Source organism: Gymnoscopelus microlampas, assembly GCF_963454915.1.
Source record: "Gymnoscopelus microlampas genome assembly, chromosome: 10".
In the NCBI taxonomy this organism is placed as follows: Eukaryota; Metazoa; Chordata; class Actinopteri; order Myctophiformes; family Myctophidae; genus Gymnoscopelus; species Gymnoscopelus microlampas.
The window spans coordinates 46,731,446-46,742,952 of NC_139947.1; positions in this window are offsets into that span (position 1 = coordinate 46,731,446).

Below are 11,507 nucleotides of genomic sequence, written 5' to 3' on the forward strand. Positions count from 1 at the left end.
CTCTAATGCATGCCTGACAGCACGTCACAGGTTTGAATCCCGATCCCGACAACCTTTGCTGCATGTCACTCCCCATCCCTCTCTCTCCCCGTTTCCTGTCTGTCTCCACTAAATACTATCATTAAAGGCATAAAAGCCCCCAAAAATATCCACAAAATAGAATCTGATGGTGTACCTGCGTCATGATTATGGTAAGAAGGTGCAGAACCCTGATTGCTGATTTATTTTGTTCTCTTAATGGAATCATGAGAGAGCACCAGGGCTGATTGGAACATTTTCATCCCAAGAGTGCTGTCTGTAGTGCTAAGATACAGCACTCAACAGGCATAATTGTGCTCTCTGTCACACTCTGTCAATGTAAACAGATAGCACAGTATATTATCTGCGATGCAGATGTTTGGTTTTGCGTATATTAGTACAGTATATAAAAGCTATATAGCCAGCGCCCTGGAATTTTATAGACATTAACATCTACATATGTTTATGTGTCAGTCAACATAAACATGATTCTGTAGATGTAGATGTCTACAAGAACATAACATACAGTACACAACTTTTATTTAATTTTTTTACTTACGATAATACAATGATACTTTATTGTCAGTTTGCACTGAAATTTGTCTTGCGACCCAACAGCCATGTATGCAACTTGGCATAAATATTCAATGCTATGTGTATATAAACAGCATCTAGCAAATATAGTCACTCAGATTGGTATGCACATGACATGACTTGTGACCTGCTGTCCCATGGGACAGCTATTATAGGTTAATAACCTCATTAAGGGATCCCTATAACTCCAGTATCACTGGTACAGTGTTTACTTATCTTATCTCCCATGTGGAATTTCTGTGTTCCCCGCATCTAACCTCACCTTTCACTTTTCATATTTGAACATGCTGTCTCAATTACACAATATGGCTTTCTCTCCTCAATCTTTGCGCTCTGTCGTCCCCGTGGTCCACTTGGGGATTTCCTTGGAGATCTGCACATGCTTATCATCTCCGTCTGTGGAAGATGGGAATACCTCCAGACCCGCAGACAATTATCTTCAGGTCACTTCTGTTCTATCTTCATTCAGCCTCCCCTTAGCTCCTTCTCCCCCTACTCATAAAGCTGGTATTGGACCTAATGTTCCCTAGAGAAGTGGTTCTCAAACGTTTTAGCTCAAGACCCAAAAGAGAAATTAGACATTTGCCCGGGACCTAAACTAGTGAAAATAGCAGATCTACAAGTTCAGTTTTTTTTTATTTAAACTTTTTTAAACAAAAATAATTTATATTTACTCGCGACCCATAAAAATTGGTCCGCAACCCAAACGTGGGTCCCAATCCACTGTTTGGGAAACAGTGCTCGAGAGTCTGCTCTCGCTCCCTACCTCTTTGTTACTCTCCTTCATGGCCACCGCTTTATAACCTCCTTCTCTCTCTCCACTCTCTCACTAAACCTATCCATCATGTTGTTTAGACAGACGCTAGGTTTGATGTTTACCTGGTATCATAGTTTCTTGGAAACACTAAATTGTTTTTCTTTCTACTTAGACCGTTCCCCATATTGTTTGTTGACTAGGGTTCATGCTATTTACTCTAAATTGTAAATTGTAGCCTAAATGTGTTTTTCAGGACAAAATGTCCTGATTTGTTTTCTGCCTGATGAATGTAGATGAAGTTCCTGCTTTGAGATTAAGTGTTTAACTTTCGCTCAAATTATGTTAAATGCTTTCCAACAGCATACGATGAGATGCTTTATGTTTGATGTCTTGTTGTTGCTGCAGATATCCGTAAGTTATAATAGCTGTAATGTCTGTGTTAATGTTTGCTCCGACATTGATTGTCACCCGCGTGAAAGTGTATAACATTTGCTGTTTTGCTCTCAGTGCTCCTGTTTTGTTTTGTTTTGTTCTGTTTTGTTTTGTTTTGTTTTGTTTTGTTTTGTTTTGTTTTGTTTTGTTTTGTTTTGTTTTGTTTTGTTTTGTTTTGTTTTGTTTTGTTTTGTTTTGTTTTGTTTAGCCTAGCTTAGCTTAGCTTAGTTTAGTAAGCCCAAGCTGGCTGGGCCCTTTTTGGTGCATGACACTTAAAAAAATAATAAATGGCCTTACCTGTTGTACATTTAGTGTGTTGTGCGGTATGACATAATGATATACTGTATGTAAACGTGTGCATACACTGTACAGTATTTGTTTCCTTTATTTTTAGCGAGGTGTGTGATGATTACAGTAGGTATGCTCTTACCACTTTTCGAGTAACTGTTATTGGCTGCTCCGGTCCTGTGTTTCCCCATGGGATACTGTGATAGGCTGGTCTGGTCCTGTATTTCCCGACAGGATACTGTGATAGGCTGGTCTGGTCCTGTGTTTCCAGACGGGATACTGTGATAGGCTGCTCTGTCTGTTATATGTGAACCAGAGAGGTGGGTCCGATTAGGTACACATGATCTCAGGAATCATGTGACAATGACAATCAAACTGCTTTTTAATATTCAATACTATACTGCCTTCCAAACGTAGTGGGATAGTTCTATTTCTTTTTTTAGTGTTAAACCCCATCAGCCACCATATATCATGAACTCAACATTGGAATCAAGTTTAAAAGAATAGTTCACCTGAAATTACTTTATTTCTATCGTTTACCCGGTGTTGTCTTTAACACGTGCAGAGTTTTAGTTTGTAAAACTGTTTTGAACTTTATGGACACATATTTGGATTCTAGATTCACCGTTTAGTGATGTTATCCAAAATATAATTCTCTGTGAGTCAAAGATACGACCGGGGGCCTAGCGGTCCAGGCGCATGCCACTATAGGCTCTGATGCCTGACAGCGTGCCGTGGGTTCGACTCCCGTTCCCGACAACCTTTGCTGCATGTCTCTCCCCATCTCTCTCCCTGTTTCCGGTCTATCTCCTGTACTATCAATAAAGGCAGAAAAGGCCCCAAAAATACCCACCAGGTATGTAAATGATAGAAATAAAGTGATTTATTGTGTGAACTATTCCTTTAAGGGGCCTCTACAGCCTCTGCAGAACCACCTTCAAAAGCACCTTCACTTCTGACCAACAGTGTGTGGGTGTGTGGATGTTGACCGTGGGTACCACATAAAGTGTAACAGTGTTCAATGTTATGGGTGAATGTGAAGTACATTGTAAAGAACATTTGAATGGTAGAAAATACTAAAGAAATCACTGAATGCATTTGTTAGTCCATACTAACAAATGTGCATACATTTAAGCAAAGCACTGACCCTGCTTACAGAAAGCCCTTTGTTATAGAACAGGAGAATAATAGGCTAAAGTAATAATAGTAATAATAGTAATAATAATAATCATGACTCAATTGAGGCAATTGCATCATTCACTAACAGTATTCATCCTGCATACAAATATTTGTATATATAAGTGTTTGTGAGTCATACTTGAACTTACCATCATCAATTTTAGAACCACCTCAGAACAATTTGTGTCGAGGCATTGTGTCGTAGACAAGACTATAGCTCTTACAGTGCCACGTCGTAATTACATTAAAGACGTACAGTATGCACTCAGATGTTATCATTTATCTCTGGCATGCTGATGATGTCATTCATCTGCAAATTTAGGCACCTTTCAGCCTTACTCCAGCCTCGACTTCTATTATACAATTGCAGTTGCAAAATATAAATTTAAAAACATTTATATATTGTGGTAGTTGGCCTACTACTGGCAACTTACAAAGTGTTTTGGTCCAATATATCACCACATTCATCATATAAATACATACAACTTATCCAATTTAAAAATACCAGTTTCATTTCCATCTGAGAATTCACAGCCATATACATTATCTTCTTTTGGTTGTTTTACAGAGAGCATTACAGGTAGGCTAAAGAATATTACTTTTCAGCTTAAGATCTTTCAAACAAGTGAAGTCCCAGGCTTAATTATTAGATTAGACTGATCTGGAATCTGATATAACATTGTAAGATGCTTTTTGTCTGTGGTCTGGTCAATGGAATTCTCATTGCTGTTTGGATGACCGAGCACATACAGTACAGACATGGAGGTCTATATGTTCTATTCCATGTTCAGAGGTATAAAATGCATTCAATAAGAGCCCATTGAGATATGAGAAAAGTTCACGCTAGTATTTCTTCTTTCCATTATCCCAACTTGATTACATCTCCCAGGCATGGCTATTCAATTGAATCAGTCCAACACCGTTTCAAAGAGGTTTCTGCATTGTCCTGGCTTTTGCCACTGCTGGAATAAAAAATGTATTTAAAGAATTATATATGTTATATAATGAAGTATTATACTGCATAGGTGTCCTGATGGCTCAACCAGCTACTGAAGACTACAGAGAGAGAGAGAGAGAGAGAGAGAGAGAGAGAGAGAGAGAGAGAGAGAGAGAGAGAGAGAGAGAGAGAGAGAGAGAGAGAGAAAGAGAGAGAGAGAGAGAGAGAGAGAGAGAGAGAGAGAATGTATACAGTATTTATATGTATATATTCAAGCTTACAATTAAGGTCATGTCTACTGAGAATGAAGTTGAATTCTGTGGATAAATTGGCGGCCCAATATAATGTAAATGTAAAACTTCATAAAAGGTATGAATTTGGATCACACACAAGTGCGCATGTGCACACAAACACTCCCACAGACAAAAAGGCAGACACTTGCAGTATTTTGCAAACATACACAAACAAAAAGATATAGACAAATGTTTTTTTCTTTTTTGTTGTCTAGTTATCCGAAAGGCATGGCGAGAGAGTATGTTTTGCCCTCTGTCCGTCCGTCCGTCCGTGTGTTTGTGTGTCCGTGTGTCCGTCATTTTGTCTGTAGCCTACAGCTAATCTCCGACACCGTTGGCTTAAAGGAGGAGTTCACCCAAAAAATTACTTATTTTATATCAATTACACACCCCATGAAGCCTTGATTTCATGGATTTATTTTTGTTTTTGTGGCATTCCTAAGACAATAATTTGATGACGTGTGTATTTCCGGTAGGAGACACAAATAATCTACTTTGTGTCTCCTACGATACATTAGCCGGTAGGTAATCTCTCAAGAACAGATTCTGCTCTGCGTTGGAATCTGTCGGTAGCCGTGTTGACAACCCGTGCTCATTGGTTTCAAGTGGGTGTGCCTTCAGATCAGGAAGCAGGCCGCGCTTTACCCAATCAAATGTAGTGGGCGGGATTCACGTGTCCGTCCACCCTTCCCCCCTCGAAACTAACCGAAACTAATTTAACAATAGCGTCCTCGGAGCAAACAGAACCACGGAATGATATTCACATTTTAATTTACTCTTTCATCATAGAAACAAGTGGGCTTAAAACCAAAACCATCCATGTTCTCTGGGAGAAGTGGTGTTAGTGTTCCGTGTAAAAATATTGTTAGTGGGAATGAAAACATAGTCGCACCAACCGGAAGTGATGCGCTGAAGGCAGACACAAACCCCGGTTTCCTTGCGCACTGGTGTTATGACCCAACAGGCATAGACCCAACAGACATAGAACAAACAGCAGAGGTCATTTTCAGTTGGGTCTGGCTACGCGAGACTAGCCGGTAGGAGACAGGAATCAAATTATTAGCTTAAGAATGCGACAAAAACACATTCCTCTTCAGTATGCGCCAGGCATGGTCTTCTGCAATTTAAGAAATTACACAGATTACATTTGTCAAAGGAAAAGCTCAACAAAATGTATCCAACTGTAAATTCATCCTGCGACAGATGTGGCCAGTCACCAGCCACCATTTGTTCTGGCACTGCTCAAAATGAACATCATATTGGCTAAATATATTTAAATCACTGTCAGACATAGTTAGAAAACCTTGTTTTGACCCAGATCCACTGACAGCGGTATTGGGAGTCAGAGGGCCTACGATCAAACTGACTAGTGTTCAGTACAATATGGTAACATTTGTGACTCTACTGGCTCGCAGACTGATATTGTTAAATTGGAAACAAGTGCAGGCTCCAACCCATACTGCACTTATGAAAGATGTAATGCACTATTTGGAATTGGAAAAGATAAAGTTTGAATTGAGAGGGAGTGATGACAAATTTTACAAGACCTGGCAACCCTTCATCGACCACTTCAATAAGTGCACGCTGACCCCTCCTACATAATGGTTAACTTATTAAAACAAAAAAAAACAAAAAAAGGAACTGAGTGTTTTTATTTTTCTTATGATCTTTTACAAAAAGATCTGTGCAGGGAGAGTATGAGAGCAAGAGTGTGTTGTTGTTCTGTTTTTTTTGTTTGTATCTGTATAACTGTTTGTTTGTTGTTTTTATGTTGTATATTTTATTTTTTGAATTCATACCAAATTATTTTTCATAGTCTTTTCTTGTTTTATATTTTATAGTTGTTTATACTCTGATTTGTTTATCATTTTACTAAGAATTCCAATAAAAAAAAGAATGCGACAAAAACAAAAAATAATACATGAATTCAAGGCTTCATAGGGTGTGCAATTGATAGAAAATGTGTCATTTTTTGGGGTGAACTCCTCCTTTAATGGCAGCGAAACTGTGCACACACACTCCCTGGATGCCAGAGCAGAACCTCTGCCCCAAATTCTTCACATGGGCCTTTTATAGCGCCACCAAGAGGCCGATTTGTGCAAAAAAAAAAGTTTTGACAGTACTCCTACAGATGTTGTCCAAATGACCGGTATCGGTACACAGTACCGATACCGGTACATAGTACATCGGTACACAGTATCTCTATAGTCATTCAACAAAACGGGTCTTTCAGCCATAGTTTATTTAAAAAAACACTATCCAAAACGACCTAACCCTCAAAGTCAAGTGGCACTGCAGGCACAGCCATAATGGTTACATTCTATATCAAAGATGAAAAAATTAAAATGAAATAAAATCTTATGAAATAGCACAGTCTTTTTTCTTTTATATATGCTCTGGTTCACCTTTGTAATGGATTATCCTGCAATTCTTGTGTGAAAATATAAAGTCCTGTGACTGTAGAGTCCAAGGTGGTCGTCAAGGCTAGAACATTTAAAACAAAACTTTTATACTGTACATTAACATGAATTCATTTGCATTGGGCATTATCTAAGTAGATAGAAAGGTGTTTTATTATCTGCTGTCATGCACGCATGCATAGAGAGAGAGAGAGAGAGAGAGAGAGAGAGAGAGAGAAAGAGAGAGAGAGAGAAAGAGAGAGAGAGAGAATGAAAATGGGAGGCAACAAACTGGAGTTAAAGGGCCTCTGAAAGTCTTATCAAAGAAATGTAACTTAAGTACTGTGCTGCACGTCGTTGCCATTCACATGGCATGTGGCTGTTGCAAGTGCACTGTGCACACATGTTCGTGTACAGTAATGTTATACTTTGCTATACCATGAAATTAATAAACCAGTTTCTGCACTTATCTAGGGATGAATACAGCACTCCTTAAATTATCTGGAATGCATCCTTCTAACAAGGTCGAGTTCATTGCATATTGAAACGGATTTGAAATGTCAAACATATCAAGCCTCGCCTCAAACGTTTTTAAATATAGTTCATCATGCAACGCGTATGTGTTCCGCCCTCAAATATATCTTATGGAGGCCATCACCCCTGCCCACACACGCACACAGCTGACTCACTAATCAATGCACATTCATTAATTTGTTGATCAACTCTGACAGTATATTTTACTCATTAGGTACAATTGTGTAGCTTTACATTAACCATTTGGCAATGGCTGCAGGTAAATCATTCCCAGGGTCTGAAAATGACTTCAAATGAAAGACGATTTTTGCTAAACCAATTCTTTGATTGTAAATCGGCACACAGTATAGTTATGGAATAAGATTACTGCCAAACTCCGGACTTAAAATAAAGGTTTCAAAAGCTTAAAATAATATTTGCAAGACGGAAAACTTGTTTTGAATCTTTGAAAAAAATAATTGAATCTTTTTTTTTAAGTTTTGAATCTCTGAAAAAAGTTTTGAATCTCTGAAAAATGTTTTGATAGGACGAAAGTGTTTTTCAAATCTCTGCAAACACATCTTACAGTGTTTCACCAACACATTTTCATAGTTTCAAATTTGTCACAAACACAGTTTCAGAATATGCATTTTGGCACTGTTCTCCCAAGGTATTATTTAGTTTTCCATGTTTGAAACCTTGTCAATGGTGATCATTTTTTAACCTTGAAACTTTATTGTTGAAAGACTTAAAATCATTTCAATGGTTAAACTTTATTTTGAAACTGTGACACAGCACCACAGGCAGCTCTTCAAAACTGGGCCCTTTGTGGTCTAATTATCCCTTGACCTGTGCAACATGGGGTGAGTAGGTTGTCTGGGGCAGAAGCTGAATTTCACTCTGTTCCAGGCTCCTGATGAGCCGCAAAAGGATATGTGCAACTCTACATCCTTCGGAGCTGTGTGACAATTCTAATTGTATGTGCTGTTAATACCAGCACATAATAATAGCACACGTGCGCACACACGCACACCAAGCCACAAAGGAGTTACGTAAAAAACTGTCGGATAATTTGTCAACAATGTTCTCAAGTTTCATTCCAACAAACCACAATCTTCTATGAATTCAATTCATACATGTTTCTCCACCTCTGTACTCCAACCACTCACTCCCAGTGGCTCGCTATGACTACCAGTCCAGGGCTCTATAGTCGCTAGAGACAAGCTGTGAAATGACTTTGCTTCTTTAGACAGGACTGCAGAGTCTTCTCCTTTAGCCAGTAACCCCCACCTCTTCAGGCTTCACCTCTTTTCCCTCCAGCTTATCCCTTAATCCCTAAAACAATGATCTTATGACTGGAAAGGATCCATCTCCAATGCAATGGGTGTAAAGCTCAATTCAGGGGCCACTGCCTTATTGGCCAATTATATTTTCTGGGATATGCAGCCTGTGAACTCTCCATTGGCATCAGTAGAGTACTGCTATTTATGAATCCAAGGTGTGAGGTGGGGGGCCAAAGTACCGTTACCATGGAGATTGTTCATTGTGACAATCTAAAAGTCCCAGTGACCCCTAGATGTTGTACTGTTCCATTCACTCCATTGCCATCTTTAGAACCCCCACTTTTTAGTTGGGCTAACAGTACCTGTGTCCCTCTTTGGGGTACTAAGCTTCAAAAATATATATGGAAACTTCGGCCTAATGGTGGCGCTAGAGGAAAGGCCATGTAGTCACCAAAAGGAGTAGTGCTCATATCCCAGGGAGCATGAATGCACGTTTTCTCTTTAGTTTATGAGGTATCTTGATTGCCTGCGGCATGAATTGGGCCATTAGCTAATACATTCAAAATCCCTGTCCCATGCATGTGGGACTTACTTTGTTATGAATTATTCATATTATTTATTTAGAACATGTCAAAGGAGGGACTTGCTCCATCAACAAAAAGTGTCTGTATTATCAATTCATGGCATTTCGGACTAGTCTGCTTCCCTTAGATACAAGCTTTTTTACAGCGAGCATTTATCACAGTTTTTCTCAACCTTTTTTGGGCCAGTGCTCCCTATCCAATATCCAGGTCCCTTACTCATATATCCATTTAAAATACTACTTGTACTGTATGTCATGCTACACTATGTCGTCCAAAGTAAATACCATAACAAAATGCCATGCTACTCTATGTCATCCAATGTAAAAAAAACTTTAAGAAAATGCCATGCTACACTATGTCGTACAATGTAAAAACCATAAAAGAATGCCATGCTACTATATCGTCCAATGTAAAAACAAAATGCAATGCTACACTATGTTGTAGAATGTAATAACCATTCAAAGAAATGTCGTGCACTACTAATATCCAATGTGAAAACCATAAAACATATTGAGGTCAGTATCATGACAGTATCATATCAGCATCATAGTCAGTATCATGGTCAGTATCATGGTCAGTATTATGGTCAGTATCATGGTCAGTATCATGGTCAGCATCATGGACATGATACTGATCATGATGGAGACACAATACTTTATTGACACAATAACCAGTACCATGGAAGCACAATAACCAGGACCGTGGAGATACATTGGGCCCGATTCACTAAGCTGGTCGTAAATATCAGTGTAAATAATGTGTAAATAAAGTGACTAAAGGAGGGTGTATTTTCTCTAAGCAAAAACCGACGTGCAATTCACAAAGGGGTGTGTAAATCCCTGATATGTGCGGATCATAGTTGTTCCTCATTTTTGCCCGAAGGTCAGAGGCGCGTTCGTATGGAAGATCCTTTGCATTGCTCCACGCCCCATTTAAGACCATGAAGCTGTTTACACTCAAAATATGGGTGTAAACAGCTTAGTGAATCGAGCCCAACGACTAGCATTTTATAGACACACTGACCAGTATCATGGTGGAGATACAATGACCAGTGCCATGACATCCCTGCCACTGTGAGAGGGCCATGATGTGACAGAGCCTGGTGGAGTATAAATTAGGCTTTAGTAGACTTTCCACACCTGTACAAACCCCATTCAATACAAAATCTTACTGAAGTTACTGAAAAAAAGGTGTACATGAAATGAAGAAAATGTGCGCTTGAATATATTAAACTGGATGACTTCAGAACATAAATTGTGAACTTTATATTCAAGCTCTGGGTGAAAGTGTTGCATGATTCACTCTGACCCCAAATGAATTTTATCCTTGATTAAAAAAGAGAATGTACTGTATGTCCTAAGGACAGTCAGTAGAGACCAATATTGTTTTAATCATTTGTTTCTGCAATCCTGCTGTGCATACTGTATATATGATGGAAAATGTGGGTTTTGCATTTAGAGCCCATTCGTACAAATCAGGCAATAATGCCTGTCTCCATATTGGAGAGTGCTGAAGAAATATTAACTCATGCACATACAGTATTCAACTCCCCATCAAACATGCGTACACACACACACACACACACACACACACACACACACACACACACACACACACACACACACACACACACACACACACACACACACACACACACACACACACACACACACACACACACACACACACACACACACAGGAACCTTCTGATTCCCAGACAACCACTCTAAAGTGACCGTTGCCAGCCTCTATACATTTTCATTGAGCCTAACACATTACCCTAGCTCATTAGAAAAGTGAGGAGTAGCTAAAATAATTTGATATATTCATTCATTAAAGGGATATAAATTCTAGAGAACACACACACACACACACACGCACAAACGCACGCACGCACGCACGCACGCACGCACGCACGCACGCACGCACGCACGCACGCACGCACGCACGCACGACAGACAGACAGACAGACAGACAGACAGACAGACACTGTCACAGCCCTGTTTAGCCACCACAATACATTTTACCAAACATCCCTACATTGCCGACACTACTGATTCACTGATTAACACACTCCATGCTATTGGTTCTTATGTTTGAGTTCATTTATGTTGTAAATAAACCTATTTGCAAACGGGTGAAAACATCCTTTGGATAACAAACAAAACTACTGTAGAAAAGGGCCTACATAGACCATAATGTGCTGTGCCACTGCCATGCCCCCCCCCCC